The 26,295-nt window shown below is 40.7% G+C and overlaps 1 long non-coding RNA gene across 4 annotated transcripts in view; it reads left to right on the forward strand.

Moving 5' to 3' along the window:
- The window catches only part of LOC125692495 (uncharacterized), a 193,229-nt gene that overhangs the window by 161,640 nt on the left and 5,294 nt on the right, over nt 1-26,295 (forward strand). For all 4 annotated transcript variants that reach the window (XR_007376722.1, XR_007376719.1, XR_007376720.1 and 1 more), the window contains one exon: nt 26,057-26,202. This is a non-coding gene — a long non-coding RNA (uncharacterized LOC125692495). The remainder of the gene's footprint in view (nt 1-26,056; nt 26,203-26,295) is intronic.

Below are 26,295 nucleotides of genomic sequence, written 5' to 3' on the forward strand. Positions count from 1 at the left end.
GCTTCTGTACTGATGAGAACCGAAAAGATAAATTTTCATGCTAGGGGAAAATAATTTGACAGCTGTTCTGTATGAAGCCAGTTTGGGACCAGACCTGTAATTGCCAGCCTAGATTTTTGTTGTCAGCTGACAATCTTTGTGTACGGTGAGCATTTTGGATGAGTTCTTACAGGTGATTTCAGTCAGTGTTGGCAAGAACTTAGCATTGTGCACAGTAGCTACTGCAAGATATTTTTTAATTAAAAATATATAGACTTATTTATAGCCAGCATCATACCTTCTGTAGAAAACTACATTGTCAGGGATCCAGAGGGTAGTCTGGTAGATTGGGTAGAGAAAGTAATGTTGCTAATGTAAAAATGTTATGTAGTTGCAGACTTACAGAGCTGCTACGTACAGATCTTGATGTTTTGCTGTGTTGCATGTTGTTTATTCCCTGTAAAGGCTGTAGTCTAAGTGCTACCAAATCAGAGGGGAAGCATTTTGTACTTGAGTTTGTTCAGGTGTGAAGCAGTGCTGGAGGGATGAAGCTCTGGAGAATGTAGCCATCAAATTCAATCATTTTCTGTGAGAAAAACAGACGCTGCAGTCTGGAGGCAGGCAGTGGTGTGAGCTGCTGTGGTGCAGGTTCATCACAGTTTGCTACTGATACTACTCGAAATCCTGACTTACAGCCATGCCATTTCTCAGTGCTCCTTAACTGTGCAGTGTTGTTCAAATGGTGTGGTGGGCAAGCATCTTCAGGTGTCGATGAGCATACTTGTGTATTCGGGTCTTGCACCTTACAGGGCTTGGAGCCTAGCCCCTCAGAGAGGAATGAGTCTGGCGAGTAATTGCACCACAGAGTAGCAAACATTTCATAGCCATGAAAATCCTTGTATACTGTAGCTTTTTGGCTTCATTCCAGCTTTTACTGTCAGTTTCCTCAAGTTAGCTGTATTTTAATGCACTATTTTTGCAGGAACCTAGTGATACAAAATTTCAGTTTAAAGGAATAGGTGGTGTTGGATTTCACACTTCTTTGCCATATCTATTGAAAATACGCCTGACAGCCTTTTTTAGCTGTAAAGTGTTAGTAGGGAGCAATTAAACTGAATAAAATGCTTTTTCTGTTTGTACTAAATAAATAATAGATTTCAGTCCTTTCTGGCACAAAGCGCTTTACAAAGTTAGATGCTGGTACTGTGCTGCTATGTAGGCAGCCATTATACACCCACAACAGTAGCCCACACAAGCAGCCTCAGGGATTGCAGCTGTCTTTATTAAGAAGAGGAGACTCGCTCTGTGCACTCTGTTTTTGTCTACAGAATCTTGCAGAGATATGCTAGAAAGGTTTGAATGTCTTGTGAGAAGGGTGGCACTTGTGATACTGATCAGAGCTTATCTGTGAGGCTGCTTATTTGGAGAAATTGAGCTTGAGGCATAGTGCAGAGCGAGTTTATGGTACAGATAGCTGAATCTTGTTGCTGTCTTTCTCACAGAGATCACTGAATCTTACAACAAATTTGAACCAAGTCATTGGATCCATACGGAAAGATTAGAAGAATGTATTTGGAATATGAGCTAAGCAATCATCATAGCAGATTGACAGCATTAGCTCACCTTTCTGTTTAGCTGTTGTTTTTGGAAACTTTGTGAAATATAGGATTACATGTCAGAAGATGTGGACCATCCTCTCTCAAAAAACTAAAGCCTTATGTAATTTCCTCAGATTTGACATCTCAAATCAAGGCGTTTACATACCAAAATACCTCTTAGTTTTCGATGCTGGAGAGAGAAGGGCTAAGGTCACCACTAACGTACATAGAGTCATTAAGGTTGGCAAGATCACTACGATATCTAGTACAACCATTACATGGCTATTACTTCAGTCTCTTTGGGTCTTTGCATTGATCAGACATATCTCAGGCAGAATTCAGGACTGGGAAGGTTTCTTGCTTTCCCTGGTCTAATCTCCCTCTTTTTTTTTTTTTTTTTCTCCTTCCTCTCACAAAATTACAAAATTGCTGCTGGCCCTGAAGCTTCTTTGCAGATCATAATTTTCAGTTCTTGTGATTCTAGTGAGCAAACTGAGGAAAGGGTAATAAAGTAATGCTTAATTATGAATGGTAGAAGGTTTTGTTTGTGGTGCTCTATTTTTCTGTTTCGTAGAAGCACGTTCCTGATAGTGAAGTATAACTCAGAAGATGGGTTTTTGGGGGGGTGCTTCTTGTACCAGATAAAACTAGATGCTAGCAAAATTGTGTAATGCTGGAACTGTTCTATACTTAGCTGAGACTAATGTTATTAAAAGAAATAGTGGATAAATTAGGAAATGAACATCCTGTTACCAGGTCAACCACATTCCTTATTTGTAAGTATCAGTGTGTGTATGAGGAGGATAATATGTAGTGATGACAGACAAGAGCTGTGAGCTCTCCCTAGCACTATGAGAGGGAAGGCTGTAGAAATGGATGCCTTTAGCACCAGTGACCTAAACCCTTCATTCTGTTATCATTGTGTTTTACGTGTCTTTGAGGAAGAGGGAGGATTATGTGAAGGACCAAAAGGCAAAATTCTATTTCTTAATTAACTGTATTTGAGATTCCTGAGGACGCATGCAACATATGTTCTGTGTGTTTTCTTGGATTTCACTGATGGTCAGAGACACTGAATCAAAGATATTGCCTCACTTCAGCTGCCCTCAATTTCTCTGTGTTTACAGTAGCCTTTCCAGGTTTTGGTTTTAATCCTGTAAATTAAACGCTTTTTTCAGGGATTCAGTGCATACCTTCTAGTGAAATCTTTGTAAAATCTAAAAAAATAATTATAATAAAGTTTGTGTTTGTTTGTTTGCTTCCTCTTCTGTTTTTGTTGGTGGTTTTGTTTGGTAGCACTTTTTTGTTTTGCTTTGCTTTCCCCATTAGCTGGATCTGCTCCATGAAGCCAGAGGTCATACTGTTATGATGAAAAAGTGGAGTGGCCAGAGTCTTTTCTTTTTCCTAGGCTGATGGCATTAGAGGTCTAAAGAGCAGTGATTCATCTGTTGAATCTTTTGAAGTGAAAGTTTGAACCAAAAAAGTGAAAGCTTGCAGCAAATATCCTATAAAGTACTTGTTTTGAGAGTATGCGTAATATCAGCACAGATTTGTGTAAAACTTGGTATGAGTCTACCTATGATCTCTTGTTGCCTATGCACACAAAGGCTGAGAATACTGTGGTGAGAAAAGCATGCTCATGCTTGAAGTCAGTGCCTGTCTTGTCTTTTCACCAGATATTCTTGCAGCCTGTTAGGAGTTGCACATATGGACTCCAAAGGAAGGCCTCTGTCAGTCCTTTAACTACGATGATACAAACAATGATGAGTTTTACAAAGTGAGAATTAAAAGTTAGGCTTTCAAGGAAGTGCCATGTTTTTTTCCAAGTGCTGGGTATCCAGCAGTTCCTGTTTCTGAGGACCTACGTGCAGATATATCTGCCCAGTTTTGAAAGTCTTGCCTAGTGGCTGCAGCCTGGCTGGTTAAGAAATTTTAGGTGAACAGCATAGGGCTGCGAGAAGAAACAGTTGATATAAAACATTTGCTTTCTAGCTGCCAATAGTTTTATGAAAGTGGCTGCTTTTCTACTCTAGTGTGTTTCCTTCCCATTCCCTTGTTTCCTAAGACAGTCTAACTGTGGGGAAATCAAGCCTACAGTATTGTTTTATCATGTGTTTCCATGTCATTTTCTGTTGTCTTTGCTTAAGTCAAAACAGAATTGAAGTACACTTCTTTCCACCAAAGCTTTCTGTTTTGGTGAGGAGGAAAAGAAAACCAATAACTTATCTCATATGTTTAGAAGCATAGTTTCATTGTTACAAAAATGCATTACAAAGCAAAGGGAAGCAGTGGCTTTTTCAAAGATTGTACAAGAGGGAACTCAGTGTCTTTTATTGTTTCTGAAATGCAAATTGCAGTGGAAAAGGGACACTTCTCTGTATACAAAAGCACTGTCTTTTTCTCTCTTGCCTGGCTCTGAAGATAGAAATACTCTATTTGTCTATTTGTTTAGAATAAGCAAATGATTGGCTTTAAGTGTTCAAGTGTGTTTTTCTTATATCACAAGTACATTTTTCCCTCTTTCCATTCAGCTAAGTCATATTTTGTTCTTTATGCAACCTGGAATAGGCTCTGTGTTCTTAATCTTGTTATCTGCTTTCTCAGCATTTATGCAAAGGTTAAGATACAGTAGTTGGGCCCAGTGATGGCAGACTCTTTGTAAAACTGCTGCTTTCATTTTCTTCTCAATTCTCATGTTGTTTTGTGCACTTAAGCTTTAGGATCATCACATATTATGTTAGATACAGGTCTTCTGTTCTTCCACAGATGCAAATAGCGTGTTTGTGGAACTGAATATAATGATGATGTATGTAGGCATGATTGAACAGAAGCACTGACCTGTAAAATATGGCATAATGCTACTAATTGGAAAATATGATCTAGTATGTCTTATTAAATGCAGAGTTATCCATATTCTCTTAGCTGAGTTTGTTACAGCAGCATACATGTGCAGCATAATGTCACTGAAGCATCAAGGTTTTTATTTTGATACCTAGAAGTGTTATTTGGGCTTTGATTTGTTTCTCTGTGTTCTGTCATACCATGTTAAAAAGCTTTGGGTAGGGAACGTTCCCAGTAAAACAAATCAAGTCTGCAGACTCCGCTTTTATTAATTATTCTCCATATTCTCAGTTAGATGGATACTTTTCAGGTTGGTCTTAGTCTTATGGAAAATTGTCTTGATAGATGTGTAGCTCAGAGCAACATCTGTAATTTATGGATATAGCAAATGTGGGCAGTCTCTCACTGTCTTTACAGATGTGCTTTAGGGCAAGTGAGATGCTCAGATAATGGAAAGGGGGAGTGTTAATAAATCTCAGTCAGGAAGACAATACTTACATCTTTTCTTCAAAACAAATTCAAAGCCAAATTCCAAATTACCTTGTGAAGCACCATTGATGCTTTTTTTTCAGTCTATTGCTATTGTTATATTGAGTGCTAGATAATATGCATGATGTGTAATTTAAAAACACAAGTAAGTAGACAGTGAGATGTATTTTCCAAAGCAGAACCAATAAATCACTCAAACCCCCCAAAAATGCAGCGTAGTGCTTTTGATTAGTTATTGGAATCATTTAAGTTGCTTTTGGTGTTTGTTTCAGAATTAGAGAAACTATTGCTGTGTATTGGAAAAATGACTGCTGTAGTATTAATGATATTGTAGTCTGTGAGAACTGTGAAGGGAATGAACAGCGTAGAATTCGCTGCTGTGGAACAGACCAGTCATCCGTACAGATTTGTATCCTGTCTCTGACAGTAGCCAATCTGTGATGATTCAGAAGAAGAAATATACACAGCCAATTGTGTTATAGTGTACCTCAGAGGGAAATTTCTTTCTGGCCCCAGATGGTGCTCAGTTTATGCCTTAAAGCATGAGGATTGATAGCCATTGTAAATTTTACCTTAGCTAGTGTAACCAAATTGGATTGCTCCTTGTTGTCCGTAACCTGCCCTTCACATAGCCTTCCTAGAATTACCATCCCCTCCATTATTGCTGGATTCATAGCTTTCATGTTTGCTCTTTTATGCAGATGCAGTATTATAGTTCAGGAAATTGTGCTGCTGTTTTACATGATGTCATACACCTTTGTGTTTTTCGTTAGTAATAGCCTGACTCACTTTGGACTAAACTGAACATAACACTTTCCTGTGGGACAGGGCAGCCACTTCATTTCTCTGCCAGCTTGATAGCAGCTGACCTAGTCTGAGCACAGGAACCTTGGTGCAGGGAGAGCAGAAGAGTATACCTAGAACTAGCACTTCAAGGCTTTTGCGTCATTGCAGTAGTCTGTAAGAATTGAAGTTGAGCTGGTAGCGTTACCATATTCTGCAATCTTGACCTCAGCAGCCTCTGAAAGGAAAGTTAGTGTCAATTCTGGTGAATTGGTTCTTTCTGCATTCTGTAAAACTGGTGTTGTATATCCTTAGATGAAGACATAGAGGTGCAAGGTGCTGCTGGAGAAATGAATTCTGTTTTTTTCCAGTGCATATGTGAGTTTTGGTCCAAAACCTATGAAAGTTTTCTAGATTGAGCTATCATAGAGACAGAGACTGAGGTATTTGTATTAAGCCTCAGTACATTTCACTTGTTACGCGCCCACCTGTTAAAGCCCCATAGCATGATAGGTGCTTTCTGACATGTGACACTTTAACAGAATAGTTGTTTATTGCAGACAAAAGCTGACCTGATTTTAGGCTGGCGTTCATACTGCAAAACAGTGCAGGCTTTTGAAATTGCTTTCACTGATCCTGTTACCCTTCCAGGTCTTCCTGGGTACAGGCTAGTTTGATGGATAACAGCATTAATGTCTAACTGTTTCGTGCATTGCTGTTTAGCCATCTCCATGTCTGGGGTAAGGAGAATCCACAACAGTACTTATACAATTACTGTCCTTCTTGTCTTAGCCTCTGCGGGTAAAGATCAGTCTCTGACTTTACAGATAATGTTCAAAAAGCAGCAAGCAGTTATCACAAGGAGCAGATTTTGCTCAGCAGCTTACAGACTTGTCATTAGGAGCTGCCTTTCAGCCTTGCAAATGTGCGCTCCACTGTCATTTTGCTGCTTCTTGGGAGATAATTAAACAACTCATGTCTCCTTGCCAAATGACCAGTCAAGGCCAGGGAATCTGGGATTCCTGAATGACAGCAAAACATCAGAGCAGTCTTGGGAGAAAAAAGTTCCCTTTCTCAGTGAGGGAGGGAAGGCCCAGCTTTGTTTTAGACTTATTCAGTATTTCTGTTGATGACTCCTCCAGAGGGATCATCTAGACATAAAGTCAGCAGGAAGAAGTAATGCTTTTGCTGAGTTGTTAAGTGGCAACACATCTCATGGCCCATCTGTGAATCTCAGCTGATCAAATCCAGCAGAAATTTTCCTTGTCAGACTGTAGGAGCTGGCACATTGCCTCTTGCTTCATAGCAGAGCCCAGTTCTACCAGCACTGCAGCAGTTGAATGGTCACTTGAAATTGTGACATTTTGTGTTACTGGAAAGCCTTTCTTTGTAGTTTGAAGGTAGGGGCTAGTGGTGATTCACTTCTGTTGCTTTAACTTTGAGAAAACTCCTGTTGGTCCTCACAGGCTTACAAGGATATGTCCCCTCTGTCTTTCTTTCAAAAACGGGGTTTAGCTGGAGAGTATTCTTTCAGGTGGAGCTCCTTTTGAAGCCACCTTTCAGTTTATTCCTCTCACTGACTAATCCTTCGGCCCATACTGGTTCAGCACAAGGGCAGCTGGCTGTGGAGCTGGAAATCCAGATGCAGCAGTCTCTGCATATCAACAACTGTAGAGGACCAGTGATCATTTACAGCCATGCCACTTGACAATGGGAAATTAGTGTTTTCTTGCTGAAGACAAATGAAGTTTTGTATACGAGCAGATATGACTGCAAAATCAGTCTAGCTTACTCTCAAATCCCAGAATTCCTTACATCACAAAACATTTTGTATTAGTGTATAGGTATGGTAATAAGGTAATTACGCAGACAGAAAACCGTACACATTGGGGAAAAAAAATAATTCCATGTGATTTAAATATTAGACGCACCAATTTAAAGATGAGAATTAAGAGAAAACCAGCTCTGTGAGTATTCATATATTAGACTAACATCCCACAAAAACCTTTAAGCCTTCAGTGTGCAAATTGTTCACTAAGAACATCCAACACTTCTGTAAAGCTCTTGCTCTTTTGCTGTGCTCTGTGATACACTTTACCTTTATTGTAACTGCTTTGCATTTCTTGTCATTTTAATTACTTTTTCTTACATTCTATTATATAGCTCAAAATTCAGAAATCCTCAGGCCGTCATTTCAAGAAGGAAGCATGCTTTCATATTCAGTACTGTGGATAAGCATGGGGTGGGTAATAGGAATTCAGGACCTTCTGTAATGTCTCACAGGTCTGCTTGGTGTCCCATGTGTCATTGGGCTTTTCTAACAGTGATGCATGAGTGCTCAGGAGAAAAAGGAGAGCAGGGGTTGAACTGTGTGCTGGGGGCTCATCCTGCATTGGCAATTATATGCCTGCCTCTCAGCTGTGCCACTTTTCTCTGGCTTTGAAGGATGGAGGAGTTGTTGTTGTCCCCTGGAGCATGCTAGACTCTGCTGAAGTCCCTTTAAAACTCCAAATCTGCCCTTGCTAAGTCCTTTCCTACTTCACGCTGGTAACAAAGAAAGACAAACAAAATCAACCTTCCTGGTCCAGTGCAATCTTTTAGTCCCTGCTGACATATGATGAGGGTTGCCTTGACCCAACAGACGTTCCTGGTCACAGAGGCAAATTCTCGCCTTGGGGTTAGGAAGTCAAGAGGTTAGGAAGTTGCCCTGGGGATTCAGATCAGCCACAGCGGTTGGGTGCTGTCAGTCAGCTGCTGGGTGCCATTTTTCAGCTGTCTACAGCAGTGGCCTCCCGGCCCACCTGTTCTGCAGCAATTCCAGGGCAATAGCAACGCCCACTATGTTTCAGAGAGCTGTTTGAGCAATACCTGGATCTTTTTAACTTCAAAATGGCAGAGTGTGGCATACGTGCCCCAGTGCAAGCAGTGCTCAGAAAGCAGGAGGCTGCCTAGTGCAGTGGTGCTGAATAATTTAACAAACATTTACAGAATGTTGTTTTTAAAGCAATGTGGAGAACTTTCCCGCTAGGTAATATAAGAGAACTGCTGCTTTGCATCATCCCCCAGCCAGAGCTGTGAGAAAGAAAGGAATATTCTTTCTCTCAATGAGGCGTATTAACCTCCCTTTGCAGAGATGAAACTCATGTGGTAGCAATGTCTGGATGCTGCAGATTCCCCAGGAGAGGCTGCATTGTGCAGGCATCAAGTTTCAGCAGTGTTGAATTTTCTTTGTTGGCTTTGTAACAGCCATGTTAAATTGATTTACATGAGCCATGGAAATTGTTCAGTGGGAAGAAGGCTAATTGTCCCTTCGGTCCATTCTCCTGCCCTCACGTGCAGAAGGGAATCTCAGACCTCTGGGTAATCCCTGAAACACACTCACAGGGAGGTGTGATTTGTGTTTGATGCGCAAAGTGGTGACTCGCTGTAATCTTTCTTATATGTGCGCTCAAGAGGCCAAACCTCATTTTTGTTTGGCTTGTCCCCAAGTGCTATTGAATGGACTTATTGTGTGAAATAACCATGAGTGTCAATCTCCGGTATTTCACCTCAGAAATTAATAATACTTTTTTGAGACAGTCTCCCTCAACTGTCAAAGCTGTAATACTGCTGAGCGATGAGGCCTGGAGGGGGTTTGGGGAATGAGCTTCTCTGCATAGGTGCGATCGTGATGTCAGCCCAGGCAAACCGAGCTAAATACACATTGGAATTTGCTGTCAATTTAAAATGTCCTTTCAGGAAAACAAAGTTGTTTTCCAAGCAATTTTTTTTTTTTTCTCCACAATTTTTAATCCTGTGTGGCAAATCTACGTCCATCTGAGTAATTTCTGCCTGCCAGAAACTTCCCTTCAGGACAAACAAGGCAAACTCACCCCTCTCCAGCACAATCACTTTTGTACTATTAGAATCAACCCAGATTTGATGCCAGCTGATAGACTTTATGAGGTGCTGTATAGCTCTTAAGTACTTCTTGTTAAGCAGGAGGTAAGCGTGTTTGTGCTACATTTAGTATAGAAGCATAGACAGCTATCTTCCTTAACATTATTCAGGAAAATATTGAACATTAATGACCAGATGTGTGTTGTTAAGACACTGTTCATTTATTAATTTGTTTTCTGTCACATTTAAACCAGGCATCCTAATTAGCTAGTTTGGTGTGTGCTGTGCCTAGCCAACTGTACTTCTAGGAGATCTATTATATCTGGTCCCATTAGTGCCTTAGTTTTACAGGAATACGCATACTTTGGACAAAATCTCTTCAGAACTATATGAAGAAGTCATTTGTTTCATCATCCTGGAATGCTTCTAAAGAACATCTGCATGTCTTTTGATTCCCTGCTCAGTCTTCATTTATCAGTGTCATTCCCTAGGACACTATGTCGCGGTTCTAGGGAGAATGTCTGCTAATGCAGTAAAAGCATTAACACCCACTAATCTTTTCTAAGTTGCTTTACTGCTTTGGATTCCTGAAATGTGATTAATAAGTAAAATTGCAGGCTTTGCTGGCTTCTCTGGTAGTGGATAGTGTTATAATTTCCTTTATTTATAAACAAATGCAGGCCTTCACATTCACATGCATGCAATTGACAGTGTCAGCCTGAGCAGCTTTACTGTTGCAGACTGTATTATGAGGGCTGCTCTGAAAATAATGCTTCTGATTTTATTCGGTTGTCCCACAACATCACAGGTAAATGTTGGCAGTAGAGTCTGAACCTTCCCACCATTATTCTGTTACTTCTTGTTGCCATGTGTCAGATGGCAGCAGAGGAGCAGTCTGAAAAATGATGTCTGACGTGGAAGTGCATATGAAGCAATGTGTGTCACTGAATTCCTCCAGGCAGAAAGAATGGCACCCACTGACATTTATCAACACTTGCTGAACACTGATGGAGACACCAAACAGCGGATGTGAGCACAGTGAGAAGTGGGTGGTGCATTTCAGCTGTGGTGACAGCAATGCTGGGTCACCTCCACTGGTGCAGATTTCCATGCGCATGGTCATCAGAAGGGCACGCGTGCTCTTGTTCATTGCTGGTGAAAATGCACAGCTAGTGGTGATGACTATCAGTATTTCGTAGCTAAGAATTTGCTCTACCAAATAGTGTTATTGTGTGCTGTTGTTGTTTCCATGGAAATAAAGAGAAGGCATTTCTCTTGAAGTGAACTACATATACCGAACACCACCCTTTAAATTGTTACTCCACCTTCTAATGGGTAGAACACCTTAATAAGCACTTTCTTCTTTTGCTCCTTGTCGCTGCAACACTAGCAGGTGTCAGTGCATAAAATGCATTTTAATTTTAGGCCTCCTTTGTATTGTGGAATTGCAAGGGGTGCTGTGTCTTGTTCACAGCACAGTAGGCTGGGTTTATTTGCGTCAGGTGCTCTCATTAGCTGTTCCACAACCAAATTGTCCTTATACCTGAGAGACTGCTGCTAATTTACAGCCTGAGGGCCGGCGTATGCCTCTTTCCTTCTTGCATCAGCTTTTTTCCTGTCTACTGTACGCCCTGCTGTAATTGCAGATAATTGTCCAGTTGCCACTGAAGCTAAACATCTCTGCTTCTCTGGCATTCCCTTGTAAGTTAGGCATGTCTGGACTGATACGACGACACTTGTCTGCTTAGTACCTGTTCATGTATCTCTCCACTATTCATGGAGGTGTTATTATGGGCAGCTCTTGAAAGAAAGTCCTTGTACAGTGGCATTAATACTTTTCTGTCTGCTTCAGATGCCTTGATTGATGCTTCTTAATATCACATTTGTCTCTTTCATAGCTGAATCGCACAGACCGTACATTTTCCACCTTAGTAATTTCTTATTGATGAGCTCTGAGCTTTATTGCAGAACTTTCTTCAGTTAACTCCCAAGCACAGAACCACTATTTTATTTTTTGTGGTCCATGTAGAACTTATTTTACATTTCAATTGTTCTTGCCACCAAAAACATCCATTTCTTTTGTAGTGGTTATTGCAATCTTCGTCAGTGTTGTCAATGATGCTGCATGGCACTGACTGTCATTGGCCCACTTGTTTTTGGCAGGGTTATTAATGAAAATGCTAAACTAGATTTAATCTTGAAAACTTTCAGTAGTTCAGTTCCCTGCCATCTGACATTCTTTCCCGCAGTACTTCTCATTGCCGTATTTCCTTTACCAAGCTGCCTACCCACAGTATATTGCTTTCTGAGTTAATAAATGGTTTCTACTGGAAATGCTTTACCTGAAGTCCAGCTACGTGAGAATTACTGAGCATCTTTTGTCTTTGTCTAAAACACTGATTATCTAACCATGTCAGCCCAGAGAACTCTTTGACTGGTATCCTATTCTGCCTTTATAACCATGTCACTCATTAACTTTTTTTTCCAAATTTACTCAGAATTCCCTAATATTCCTGAGGTTGGACCAATAGGTCTGCACTCATTCATGTGGTTCTTCTATTCTTAATACAAACTATTTGTACTGTTCCATAGTCGATTGTATCGCTTCAAACTGTAGAGCATATTGTAAAAAATACTTTCCACCAGATAATAAGTCTGTTATTTCTATAAGTTGTCACTATTATAGAGCTGTGAGAATGAAAGGTATAGTTCAGATTGGCTTTATTTTCTGGAGTGAAGCTCAAACCGTGGAGAGATGAGAGCTTAGGTGTGTGTCATGCAGGTGAGAGATTCTAGGCTGTTTTTTTTTAATTCAGCTTTTAAAATGTATGCATTGGTTTACTTTTCAATGACTGTTTATGAAAACATATTATCTTGGGATAAGAATGGAAACAAAATGAGTAATACACTGGTTTCCATTAGAAAAAAAAAATCAACTATTCTGGTTATATTCAAGAAGGGGAAATGACTTCAGAGACTCACTTCTCACCAGCTGAGTTGGTAATAGAAATTGAGAAGCACTGAAATAAATTTCTTAAAAGGCTGTTTTCGTTTTGATAGAGCTGTTGTTTCGTTGCTTTCCAGCAGTTTTTGAGCAGTCATCAAGCACCTTGAAGGTGACGTGATGCAGCAGTGTGTGCTGTAATCTTTTATTAACAGTGGGGGGTATGATGACGAACTGTACCAGCTATGTATTCATTTGTAAATTGTGGTCAGCAGAATGTAGCCCTAGGAACCTAATTTAATAACATTGGAAAATACGTTTTTAAAATGTATTTATTTAACTAATGAACTTCACAGAAAAGCAGAATGTCATCTTCTGAACTGAAATTTGGACATGAAGAACCCAAGTGATGGGGGAAGCTCTGTTTCACATTCGTTTATATCACAGTACTTGTAACCTGGTGTCCCCTAGTATTAGGTTGGAAACTGCTGTTACTGCACTGATCCAAAAAGGACAATGTGTTTTGTTGAGTCATTAGTTGACTGTCCATGGAGGTGTTTGGTAATGAGCTGAATCTACTTACAACATCAAGAAAGTTGTTGACGGATTGTCCCACTTTGTTGGCTGAACTTCTGTTGACAAAAGGGCGTTCTTCAGTTTCACTCCATCTTCCACTTCAGTTTTCAGTTTGCTGCATGTGAATTTTGTGGCTGATAAAAGGTACAGGGTCTATTAAAAAGACAGTCTGACTCATTGCAGATGAACTGTACACATGAATAAGGTAAGCAAAATTCAGCCCATTTTGGTTCTTGTACACTGCATAAACATTCTCAAGCTAGAGAATTTCCAGCTCTAAAAAGCATGGACTGCAATGCATGGCAACTGTGGAATGATACAAATTTCTAAAAGAAGCATATAGTTTTGAATAGAAACACAATGGGGGGAAAAATGATTTATAATAACTTTTCAGCTTCCACTTTGCATTGATGGCAGATAACAAATAGTAACAGAATGTTCCTTGGCTTTGTTGCTACCACACGGTGGAGAGCCCTATGCACATATTTAATATATTTTTAAATTAAAGAGGCAGTTTGATAAATGGTCAGCCTTGTATTGCAGTCACACATGATATGGACAGTGATAGTATCATTTCTCTATCAATAGTGCAGGGTTTACATTCGCATCAGATGCTAATGTAAATGTCCTTACATTTTCTGTTTGCTTAGATATAAAATGATTTGGTTAATGGATTCTTTATTGCACTATGCCTGGTGGCTGTGCAACTAATTTAATCTGGTACCATATCTACCACTTGCTAAGGTAAGAAGATTGTACAGTGTAGAAAGGTGTAATTTAATAAATTTTTTTGAGACCTTGAAAAGCTGTTTTGCCTCTTAGGGGTTTCCAGCTCAGTTTAAATATTCACATGGCTTTGCAGTTAAAGTGGACAGGAACATATAGCTTCTCATCTATAGGAGTATTACATTTGAGGAGTAAAAAAAGTAAAAAACAAAACTATGTAAAAAATTTTTTTTTTTTTGAAAGATATCCAGTTCTTCTAAGGCAGCATCCAAATATTCATGCTTTAATTCCCCCTCAGAGAAGTCCAGCTAGTGTGTTTCTTGGCTTAGACCCATACTTCATTTGTGGATACACATAAGTTATCTAATTACAAGCAAAATAGAGATTAATTGCCTATAGACCATGGGAAGTACAAGGAAGGGTTATCACTAAGTATCCCACAAATTTCCTGAACCCCTGTACTCTAACAAGAACCTAACAGCCTAGATAGGCTTCATCTTGTGATGTTAGACTTCCTTTGCTTCTCTTAGTGCTGAAGAGCTATTGAAGGGGTTGCAGTTCATTTAGGTACTATACTGTATTGTTACAAAAAGAAGCCTGAAGTAACTGAACTATGGTGCATGTAGGCATGAATTTATCCTTCCAGGTTGTTCCTTCTTTTTTTTAAGTACTTTCTCGTAATAGTTACCAGTGCAGAGAAGGATTTCCTACACAAATTATATGCTCAATTTTGTTCAAAAACAATTTGTGAGTCTTCTGTCTGAGATAATTTCTGCTTATTATATTTATTATCATCTTTTCATGAAACTTGTCCAAACTGCCTCTCTGTCTGCATAGCCTTCTAATGACAATATGGTGAGCTGACACTCTTCCCAAATCCCAGGTTCTTTGGCTGTACACCAGCTAACTGGCATATGAAACTTCCATGTTTCTGACTTGTGACACCTGTCGGAGCAGCTATGCTTGAAGCTTATCTATGCTTCAGTTCCTACATGCTCCTTTGCTGTAGTGAAGTCTAGCAGCATTGACTTACATGAAAGGAAATCCTGAAATTCCTATTCTGTAGGAAAAATGGGTAATGTAAATTTTATTCCTTTAGGGAATAAATGTTGCCTTGCTATGGTCCAGGGGTTGGCACTTTTTATGAAGTAGAAACATGAGAATTCCTGCCCAGTTATGCTCGGAAGTCCTTTAGATGACTTTTGGAAGTCTCATGCTGAGTCTTTGGCTGCAGTCAGAAAGGATCACAGGCGGAGAGCAGCTATTGCCAAGTCTTCTGTGGTAAAAAGGAGAATAATATATTGATGAGTTAAATTTGAACTTTTGCTTCATTTTCCCATTTGTGATCATTATTATTGCCTCCATGGCTAAAATATTTCTCAGAGTTTGGCCTACAGCTACAACTATTCTGTTCCATCTGTTGCAGAGATGCAAATTTAAACAGGCAGAAAAATACCAACTTAATTTCTGTATTGCTACATCAGGCAAAAAATATATATATATTAATTTGGAAAAATGCTTTTCTGTATCTACTCATCTCAGGTTATTTTGTGGTTCCTTCCTATAATATCTACATTCAGTGCTTAGGAAGAAGCAGAGTGGCAGAAGTTGTAGCGCAGAGTAGGCTACTGAGCCTGCTGATCCTTCGTGTGTATCAAATAAACTTTCACTGATTTTACTAATACGGTGCTATAACCGATAGGAACTGCCTGAATCCCTTTCTGTTCCTTTAGAATAAAGGTAGCATTGGTAGGACCTTGCAACAGTGGAGCAGTATGGTGAAAATGGTAGGTAGATAAGGCAGTAGCTGTTGTTTACTAAGTGAAACAGCAAAAAAACAGTGAATGCCTTGTATTCTGTTTCCAGCTTAGCAACTGCAGTACTTTGGCTGTTGTGGCAGTGCAAATGTTAGCATCAGTTTCTGGGATGTTTTGTATCATGCCCCTTCAGTGTACAGAATAAAAGCTGAAGGGACCACTTTCACCTCATTTCACTTCTTTGTGCCCTTCCTTTCTTTGCTGCCCTTACTAACCATTTCTCTAACTCCCCACTCCCTTTTTAAACAAACTGTTGCACCTGTATTGTTTTTTCCATCCCTTTTTGCTAAGGATGTTGCATTATCTTCCTGCAGCACCCTAAGTCTACTTTACAATGTTATTCTTCTTGTTCAAAAGGAAAAATTGTACATGAATATACTGTAGTTCTGGTTTTCCTTTTTATGTATATATTTGTTTGTTTGTTTTTCCCTCCTTTTTTCTTCCTCTTTCTTCCTTTTCCCAGTCTGCATTCCCAGCCCTCCCCAGGCACTGCTGACCCTTCCTATTTCTCTCATCCTAACTCTCACAGTATTGTAGGCTCCATGCCTTACTAAGCCAGGATAGTGTCATGAATAGTGCATACTCTTCAAATGTGCAAGTCTGCAGTGCAAAGTTATAATGTATCTGCTTCTGTACATAGAAATGATGGGGATATTATCACCAGAGCTAAGAAAATTGTGTTTTCAAAGAAAACACTTTGAAAATAGTCATTTGTAAAAGATGGATAGGCCCAGAGAATCATATGCAGCATTCTAAAATACAGGATCTATCATAAAAGTAATGTAATAGAGAGATTATTTTTTTAGTCTCCATTTCCAGGACAGTTCAACTTTACCTGAAATATCGCTTCTAAGTGTTCATCTAACCTTTTCTAAGGGATTTCCTTGATAGAAATTAAGCAAGATCTCTAAGCAGCATATTTAATTCACAGTTAGTTTTCTTTTAGCCCCGAGCACAGAGGACATTTTTACTTCTTCCTCTTCGCAGCAATGCTTCTTCATTATGTTATTTACGTGTTAGCTTCTTTCTCAGTTTCTCCCTTTCCCAGATGGAGCACCTCTCATTCTTTGTATTAGCTCAAAGGTCCTGCTGGCTGGACTCTCTCCTTCCTGTCTCCTGTAAACTCTAAATGGTGTGCACTCTGTAGATTTTATGAAATACAGAGTCCTGAACTGAACAAACTACTTAGAGGAGGCTTTGATAGCACTTAGCACTGTAATGTTTTGGTTTTTATTTTTCTTCTTTTAGCTGTGTGACAGTGCTGATTGATGTTTGATTCCTGAGCTGTTTTAGTCCCCCAGGTCCTTTTCTGTCTCCCAGCCAGTGATTTTGCATCCAGTATTTGTGAAGTTGATTGTTCTGACCTTCAGCCAGCTGACAAGATCTGAAGTATTACGCTTAGCATTTGTCCTTACCAAGGCATATCCTATTTATTTCAGACTACTTCTACGTTTTCTTAGAATTCTCTGGAATTCTAATCCTGTTCTCCAGCACTTTTTGACCTTTCCAACTTGATGTGATCTGCAAGCACAGCAAGAGCATTGCATCATCCAAGGCATTGATGAAATGGTTACATTCTATGAGTCTCAGTAAGACAAGAAGCTAGGGATAGCTATCTTTGAAATACAGTTTTTCAGCTGGTGGTGGCTTTATGTTGCTCATATTCCCCTTGATTCTTTACAAAAATATTGCCTGAGGTAGGTTAGGGCATCATCAGTAGGTTTTCTAATAATGTTTGGATTGATGTCGTTTGTGATGACTGTTACAAATCACCTTGCTATCCAGTCCATGCCTGTAGATTAAATCATTGTTATTCCCAACCTCGCCAATTACAGATAGGTGCACTGAAATCTGATTGTTTCTGTTCTTTCTTCTCTGTATAACTGCCTCTCTGTCTTTAGGTAATGCTGTCTTCTTCTATAAATTCTTGAGGACACTTCTCTCTCGCAAGGTTGTTCCCATTGCTTATAGCTGGCTGACCCTTTTGACTTATGCTTGCTTGTAATTATTGGATTGTAGGTGTCAGATAGCATAGAATGATTTTTCAACCTTTCAGTTAATGTGTTATTTTTAATTATTATTATTGCCCTCCTGCTACCTAACAAAGCTGTTCTTTGATAGTTTTTAAGATGAAGGATGTTGTCCTTGTCAGCTGTTTGTGATGTACTTTTTCTATTTTATTCCAGAGATATGAAACCAGGTTCTGACCTAGCCCCAGTGCCTCAGTATCTTTGGCTGTCAGGAGACGTGATCTCCACTCTGAATAAGCCAAGAGCATTTAAACTGTCTTAAAGTAAATCATCCTAACTGTGCCCCAGGCCACATTTAGGAGGTGAAGCCATCTTTGCTTTTTGCCCTTTAAGGCAAGCTCAGCAGATATCTTGCTCATCTGGGAAATGAGCTCACCAAGTTTACATTAAATATTCTTTGACTTCACTTTTCTTTCCTTCGAATGCTGTACTTCTTTAACGTGCCTTTAGAAAGTGATGTGTTTTCCTTCCCTTTACCACATACTAAGAGGTAAAAATCTTGCCCCTCAGTTAGGTCAAGAGTATCACTCTAGAATTTGCAGTATGGTTATGTTGAGTGAGGCAAAAGTAATGCCCTTCATTTTTCTAGACTCAGTTTTTCTCTCTAACCACTCTCCTTCTGAAGCTATATAGAGAGTAGGGAGATCAGGGCATATAATCTTGAATTTTGCACAGACAAAACCAATGTTATATGAATTTTTATGTTTCTTCTACATAAAACAAGGCTAAGTTCTCTGGAATCTATTTCATTATGTGTTAAATAAATCTGGATAAAGAATGGATTTGTGTCTCAGTGAACAATGCCAGGAAATCGTAGTTGAGCTGATGATGCTGAGGTTGGCATTACCGTTTCATGCTTCTGCTTTTCTAGCTGCAAAATGAGGGTAATGATAGTAGTATTTCTTTAAAGCACTTGGAGGTGTTTGGCTGAGAACTTCTGGCTATATTCTGTAAGGGGCACTTGCTTACTTCACAGAAACCTCTCAGACTTCCATTAGGAGGAAAAAAAAAGAAGACAGTCAGCTTTTTGTACAGCCTCTTGGAGACTTCAGTGTCACTAGACCTATGACTTCTCTTCCAAGAAGGAGCCACGAGAGGTGATCTGGGTGATCTGGTCCTTTTTCAGCCCTCGGTATCGCCAGAGAAACTAGAGAAGGTTGTGATTTTTGCCTCCCAGCAGAAAAGCCAGCAGCCTTGAAGCTACTGGGGAATGAGTGTAACATGGATGTCATGGGCTTAGAAAGTGCACTTTGTGTGAGGCTGTCCTAATAAAGCATGTATCTTGGAGTCCCAAAAGAGAGCTAAGTGCTATTTAGAATGTGGTTAAATTAATTAAGGGATTAAAGGAGGTTGGTACTTAGAACAGCGGAGAGCTGTTACTAATGGCATAGGACAGAGGTTCAGAAAGGAACAGGTCTGACTACACCGTTACATAAGAAACAAAGAAAAAACAAATTTGCTTGGAGTGCAACAGTTCTGCATTTGTAGGGAAAGAAATAAAGAATCTGAGAAAGCTTGTTAGTTTTTTTCAGTTTCTTGATTACCAGAGGGAAGATTTGCTAATTATCAGCAGGGTTTTGCTGCTGTTTTTTTGAACAACTGAGAATTGTAAATGAGGTTTCAGAAAAGTAGCTGTTACGTAATCTATAGCAGTGAAACATCCCGAGGTTTTTGTGCGACTCCCTTGGCATGGAGTCAAGTAGGGATAAAGAACTTATGTTTCTTAAAATGACTTTCTCAGCACGCTGAACAATTCTTGAGTCTCATGGGTACAGTCTAGCCCAGACTGACATTCAAGTAGCATCACAGGCTGCTGTCCCAGTGGAAACGGGAATAAGCAGACAACTTCCATTAGAGGCCACTGTTGAGATTACTGCCGTGTGTGTCAGAAGTACTGTTTGCATTCCAGAGAGTAATTGCACGTTGCTAGAACATGTCCCACTTTGCTGCATGGGGGAAATAGTCAATATTGGCTTGTTGGGGAAAGGAAGCAGAAATGCATACTACAAGTGGGAAAAGCTTTAGACCAGCGTTGCTGTCTCCTAGTATATAATCAGTGAGAGATTTCCTTGCTGACGTCTAATCTTTAATGGCTTGTGTGCTTCTATTCTCCATGATTTACAGCTTTGCTTGTTTTTCATCTTTTCAAAGTTATTTGGGTAGTTTTTCTGATGCACCTTTAAAATAACTTTAAAAATAAGGTTTTTAAAACTTCAGCTTCTTGCTTTGAGAAACCATCTCATTGCCTATCAGATTTTACTATGAAACATCTTTATCCCCTTGGTCTCTTGTTTCTTAAATTTCTTCGGCTGTTTAGATTTTTCTCTTTATTTGAACCCGCAAAATTCCTGTCTTCACACCCTTCAAATATTTGTAGATCTTATGTAAAGCTTTTCTATCTTCTCTGTGTTTTAGGTCTCTCGGGGTCTTTGGGTGCCTGCCCTGTGAATCCTTGTTTGTTTTTCCCACGTTAAGGTGACGGGTACCGAATGAACAGTCCTACTGCGGTTCTCTCCTTGCACATCTCAGTTCACCTTTCACTTATGCCTCCCCTATTTAGCCTAATCTCTCATTTGGCATTGTATTGCCAAAGCCATTGGCAAATTTATTTTTCACCAACACTGTTCACAGGCAATTTCTGAAAGCTTTTTGCTTTGCTCTAGTGCCAAAATGTAGATTAGCTAATATAAACCCTTAAAATAGATTAGCGTAGATAAACAATTGAAATATTTATTAGGTAGTGGAAAGCTTTTAGGCTAATGGCTCTGCATTTGGAGGCACTCGTGAGGATGGGAAGACTGGAAGAGTACCTGGGTAATTTCTGCACCCATAGACAAGCTGCCATAGCCTTGGGCTGTTGGCATTTGGTATCTTCCTGCTGCTCTGCCTTGTGCTGGAGGACCGACCTCCATGAAGCAGCTGTAGGGCTGATATGAAGCTGTGGTTGCGTTTCGCTCCCTGCCTTTGCCAAGCGTTCTGAGGCGAGAGCAAGAGAGCCGCTGCTCTGCATCCCTCAGCGCTGCCACTTGGGAGGTCGGGGGCACGCGCCTCGCACAGCCCTTCCAAATCGTGCTGCTACCCTCAGCGGCAGTTCACGGTGCCTTTGCTCTTTCTGTATAAGGGTGAATGACCCGCAGGCTCACTTATTTAGCCTCACCTCCATCTCTCGCAGTGTTGCCAAAGCTCCAGTGGAGTGTTGCGAAAAGCCGCTTTGCCATTCATGCTTCCTTTTTGACAGAGTTGCTACTGTGTTCCCAAGTCGCATCTCATAGTGCACATATGTGGCTGTGCCCTTCACAGACTGCGTGTTGCTAGCCCAGCAACTAGATTTTTCTCTTCAGATATTGTGGTATCTTTTGGACTGCTTTGTTATCGTATGTGTTTTCAGCCCGGGAAGTGGTGAAATTCTCCCACTTGCTGGTGCTGCAGATTGGTGATACAACACTGTCCTCGGCAGAAGACAACACTGAAGTTCATAGAAGCGATTCAGCTTTTATGCAGTAATAACTAAAAGAAAAAAAATGTATAATATTTACTGGCATATTATCCTAATTTTAAGATGCGTCTTCACTGAAAGATAAAATGAAGAGAAACGCAAAAGGAAAATTAAGTAATTAATGTACGCTTTGCTTCTAGCTTTCACTTCATTTGATTGTAAATTGTTTTCAGTAAAACTGAGAAATTAGTAGCTTGAATAAAGCCCTATAAATTTCTTCAGTATCACATTTAATTGAGGAGGAATTGGGTCTCTAACCTTCATGGAGTCTAACTGTAGCTGGATGCATTCCTAGGGGCTAATTATCCATTCCTCTATATCATTTGCTTGAACTCTCAATTTCTCACTGCTCAGTGCACATTGGGTAGATGCCGGAAAATGTCTGAGAACATGTGAGATGGAAATGTGGGCAGGAAGATGCTCTCGCTACCAAACACTGATCTCAAAAGATGCTGCTTCCCCCCCGGAGCGGGCCTCCAAACTGGAGTGGCTCTCAAAGACATCCACGGCTCTCTGAGGGCACTGCAAAAATGTAATCCTCATCTGAGGGAAAGAGAGACAAGGGTTGCACTGAGTAGGCCTTTGCATTTCGTGGGAAGGGCAGGCAGAAATAGCTATTTTTCCTGAAAGGGAAAAATACCACGTGAGCTTCGCGGTCTGTTGTCTCTGTGCCTCTTATCTGGGTGCAGGAGAAGAATCTTAAAATGTAAGCAGCGTGCATTTGGGCTAGGTGCGAAGTATTGGCACTGTCATTTTGTTGCTTTTATGCCTGAGATGTGATTCCTTCCTTTTTATCACAGAGCTAAAAGAATGGTATGTCTTGTGAAGCAGTCTCTTTTGTCTCACCTAAATTGCTTTTACCTAAATCACAAATTGGACAGAAAGAACAATTTTTAAGGACACTATTCTGAATTTTTAAGAGAAGAGCTATGGAGAAAGATATCTTTTTATCTTCAGTATACAGCCGTGGGTGGTGGCAGGAGATGGCTGCAACCAGTCTGTGTGCCCACTGGTATGGGAGGGGGGCTCTTCCGTCCTGCTGATGGAGCTTCAGCTGTGAGCATAGAGGGCTGCATCAGGTGTTAATTAAGAGAGCAGAAGTTGTTTGGAGGGTCAAAGGAGAGGGGAACTCTTGTCTTCCTGTCAGAGCAGCTTCATTTGTCATGTGCTGTCAGATTAGTCAGATATCACAAGGGGAGGAATGTGTGGGGCCTCTAAGAGCACGAAGTAATAGACACATGGGTTTTTCTTGTCTGATGCACTCCTTCTGTCTGTGGGAAAGCTCCTGTTGCCTTCACTGCTGCTTTAGCTGCTGCTGTGTGCAATGTGGTGGCTGTGGCTGTGTAGGGTAAAGCTGTGTATAATCAATGAATATTAAGATGTTATAATTATGAAATAAACAAGAGAGTTTGGCAAAGTAGGCTATAACAACAAAAAGAGAACAGATAGGATGCTTACCCATATCCTGGACTCGCTTATGAAACTCCAGCAGAATGGATCTCCAGAAGACATCCTTCTCCACTGGTGGTCAGCTCCTAGATGGGTCTAGAGAGGTGCAGCCAGGCTCCACCCCTTCTGGCAGCACAGCTGAATTGCCTTCACCTGTGCTCCCAGGGCTGACTGGTTGCTTGCCTCAGGTGATCAATCAGAGGTTCAGGCCGTGATGCAGCAGTTCCCATACAAGCTGTCAGTGGGGTCAGCTCCTTCTCTCAGGAGTTCAGGACACAGTGCTGCTCACATGCTGTGCTTTTTGGGCTTTGAACCTCTGCCTAATTCTGACTTATTTTCCCTGATGCGGTGATTCTGCAGCCCTGAAAGGATAAGCAGCAATATCAATGTATTGCTGGCTTTGTTCTAGCTATGGAGAAACGTGGCAGTGGCTGTTCTGCCTGTTTGTGAAACAGTGGAAATAAAAGCATAATGCTTGAATAAAATTAGCAAAAATAAAAACAAAGCGTATGGTAAATTCTTCTTACCTTTCTTCATACAGTCTGTGAGTACAGTGTGCACTGAGCTCATGCTGGATAGGGGTGGGCATACATTTGGAAGAAGGAGAGGTCACCTGCAGTTGGTAACGCTGTTATTAGGCTGAAATGAAACAGGGAGATGAAAGCTGTGTGGATTTGGATTTGAGCTTTGTTTGGTTTGTTGCTGTTATGGTGTGAGTGTTTGATAGGTTTCACTGCCTTCTGTCCTGCAAAGACCAGCATGTCTTACATGAGTCTTTGTTGCTTTGGACAGTTTGTGTCCTTCTTACCAGTTGTTGATCTCTTTGGATTAAGTTATGCTGGCTTGACACTATGCAGAAACCAAACCTCAGAGAGGTGCTGCACATCCCTGGCTTTTTTCAGCAGGATATACAGTGTAACACAGCTAAATTTCACCAGCAGGTTACCCAGTGCGTGGCCACATCCTACGCTGGCTGTGGAGCTTTTGTTGCCTACGCTGTCATTGTGTATTAAGAATTAGTGAGAAATGTGTGCTAGATTGCTTTAGATGTGCTTTGCGTATGATTGCTAACGTGCCCTGACAGACCGCGCTGCCCCAGCTGTGCTGCCGTGGTACCACCGGAAGGAAAATCTGCCACTGCTGTCGAGTTCAGAACATGGCTTCGTTTGCAGCTTCCAATCCTTATTTCTACATGGCTTTATGAGACAAAGGGGCACTTGTTGGGATGATAGCTTCTGTACTTACCTTGGAGACTTTTTACCAAATGTATCTTCCAAATTCTGCAGGTATACAGAAATCACACATTTCCTAGTGAGGAATGCTTTCAAAAATGCCTTTACACATTGGATTTCCGAAGGAGCAAGATAATACATGTTTTTGTTTTAATGAGAGCTAATACATTTTGCTTAACAAGGATTGAATTGGGCAATCCTTGTTGCTCAGTTGTTTGTGAAATTAATGGTAAACCGGGCCATGCTCAGAGGGCCTGATCCCAGTGTTGCCGGACCACATAGGTTGTCTCTGGGCTGTGGAGAGAGGAACATTAGGTCTTTAATGCTAAAGCAGATAAATGATTTTTTTTTTTTTTTAAAGCTCTGGGATGGGAAGCTCTGCATTTGATTCCCATCAGTCTTATCTATCTCCTGTGCATCTTACGTCTGTAGAGTGGTGTGAAAAAGACTCCAATGTGCCAGCTCAGATGTTGGGTAGAAGCAGGAGGGAGAAGCTGGCTGTGACAGCTTTAATGAAGGAGAAGGGCTGGGAGTGGGGAGAGATGAGGAAGGGATAAAAATTTGAAAAATGGGACACGAATGGTAAAGCATGAAAGGAAAAGCACAGGGAGAGGACAAAGGAGGAAGCAAAACGCAGGGAAACTGAAGTGCAAGTGCCAAAGAAAAGAGAAAATGAGGGAACAAAGCAGAGGAAAACAGTTTGTCACAAGATTTTATTGTTTATTTTTAAGTATGTAAAGCAAGAGGCGTTTCAAGATGTGAACGTATTTATTTAGAAACAAATGCATACTTGAAACCTTTATAAAATACCTCTTAAAAAGAAGTTGTAATGCTGACTTTCTGAACTGCAGTTGGAGATCTGTGGGCTTAGTGGGGCTGTATCCCATTTAGGCACACAAACAGATGGCTGCGTTAATGGCTGTCTCACATCTGGGGGCATTCCTCCATCTTACTGCTCCTTTGCCCCAGGTTCTTCCTGTTCTGCCTTTTGGTCAAAAGTGAAGTGCAGGGAGATCTGCTGGCTGCTGGTGACAGGTGAACCCGGGCAGATCAGTTATCTGCTCTTGAAATGTAATAGCAAATTGTGTGGGATGGAAGAATGGGCACCAGGAACATTGTGCTGCTGTGTTGGTCTGGATGAGATGGGATATCACAAGTGTGGCAGTAGTCAGCAGGATAGTGCAGAGGGCATCCAGGGCATGCCCAAAGCATGTGCTAAATGTGCATTGCTAACACCAGCAGAAAAACATCAAGAAACTTTTCCACTGGGGACAGCAGTATAACATTTCTACAAATCTTCATTGTTTGGGAAAACGTGTGCAGTGTGTAACAGAAACACTGACTCCTTAAGCTGAGAATTGACAGGAGGTATGCCAAAGCATTAAACAGTCTGAGGGAAAAACTTTGGAGTCCTTCTAGTGTGCAGCTTTTGAGTTCTTCATTTTTCAGAACTATAACATGAGCATTCAAATTCAGCACTTAAATGTAACAGGAAACCTAAAAGCAAGTGGGGGTTTGAAAACAGAGGGAAATGTTCTACTCAGATCTTCTGTATATCATGGTAAAGGGAACATACTTTATGTTGCGTATGTGTCTGCAAAGCTGTGGTATTATTAGAAATTCATTTTAAACCAAGAAGCTCAAAATAAAACTACCTTTTAGGAACACTTCTACTGCTTAGCTTACCACACTGAAATTTACAGCCAACTGATCTGAATGCCTCAATTCCTTAGGAATCTTTGAGCCTCTTGAAGGCGTAAGCATCTTCCCACACTGTCAGATTTGAATATTTAATCTGGAGGCTGAACGGAGTCAAAACGCAGCTCCTTTGGCAATGGAAACTGCCTTTGAAGTTTTTGGATCTTCTGCATTCCTTGTTTCCTGTTTTAAATTAAAAGAACAAAGCGTTCTCGGATAACGCACCGCAAGCACCGTGTGAAACCTGCACCCCAGCTGGCTGGCGCAGCGAGGCAGGCGTTCCCCTGCCCATCAAACAGCCCGCCCCGGGCATGAGAAGTCTGTGCAAGTCAGAGCTAACTTGGTTGGTTGTGTTCTCGACTACAGGCCAGCCAGAATGAGTGCTTCATAAAGAACGCTCACGCCTGTGCTTTGATGAGGATGTTGAAATAGACAGTTGTTGTAGAACTTGCATTGATGACTTTTTTTGACAGAAGAAGCCCCTAATTCATTGCCCCTGTCTTTCTCTGTTTTTCATAGGTCACTTCTGATCCAGCTTACTCAGACCTTCCATGTTTGTTCCCTGTCTACAGACCACGAGCTCTCAGGTTCAAGGCAGCAAGACTCACAATCCTGCTTACAGAATGTGCCTGTTTTGCAGTCATGGAGGCACCCGGCCAGATGAGGTTTGTGGCTTTGTGTTTGAAAAATTAAGGAATCGAAATCAACTTGAAGCTTGTCTGATTGCACCAGGCCTAGAAGATTACTTTCAGTCTAGT

Source organism: Lagopus muta, chromosome 4 (assembly GCF_023343835.1).
Source record: "Lagopus muta isolate bLagMut1 chromosome 4, bLagMut1 primary, whole genome shotgun sequence".
Classification (NCBI taxonomy): Eukaryota; Metazoa; Chordata; class Aves; order Galliformes; family Phasianidae; genus Lagopus; species Lagopus muta.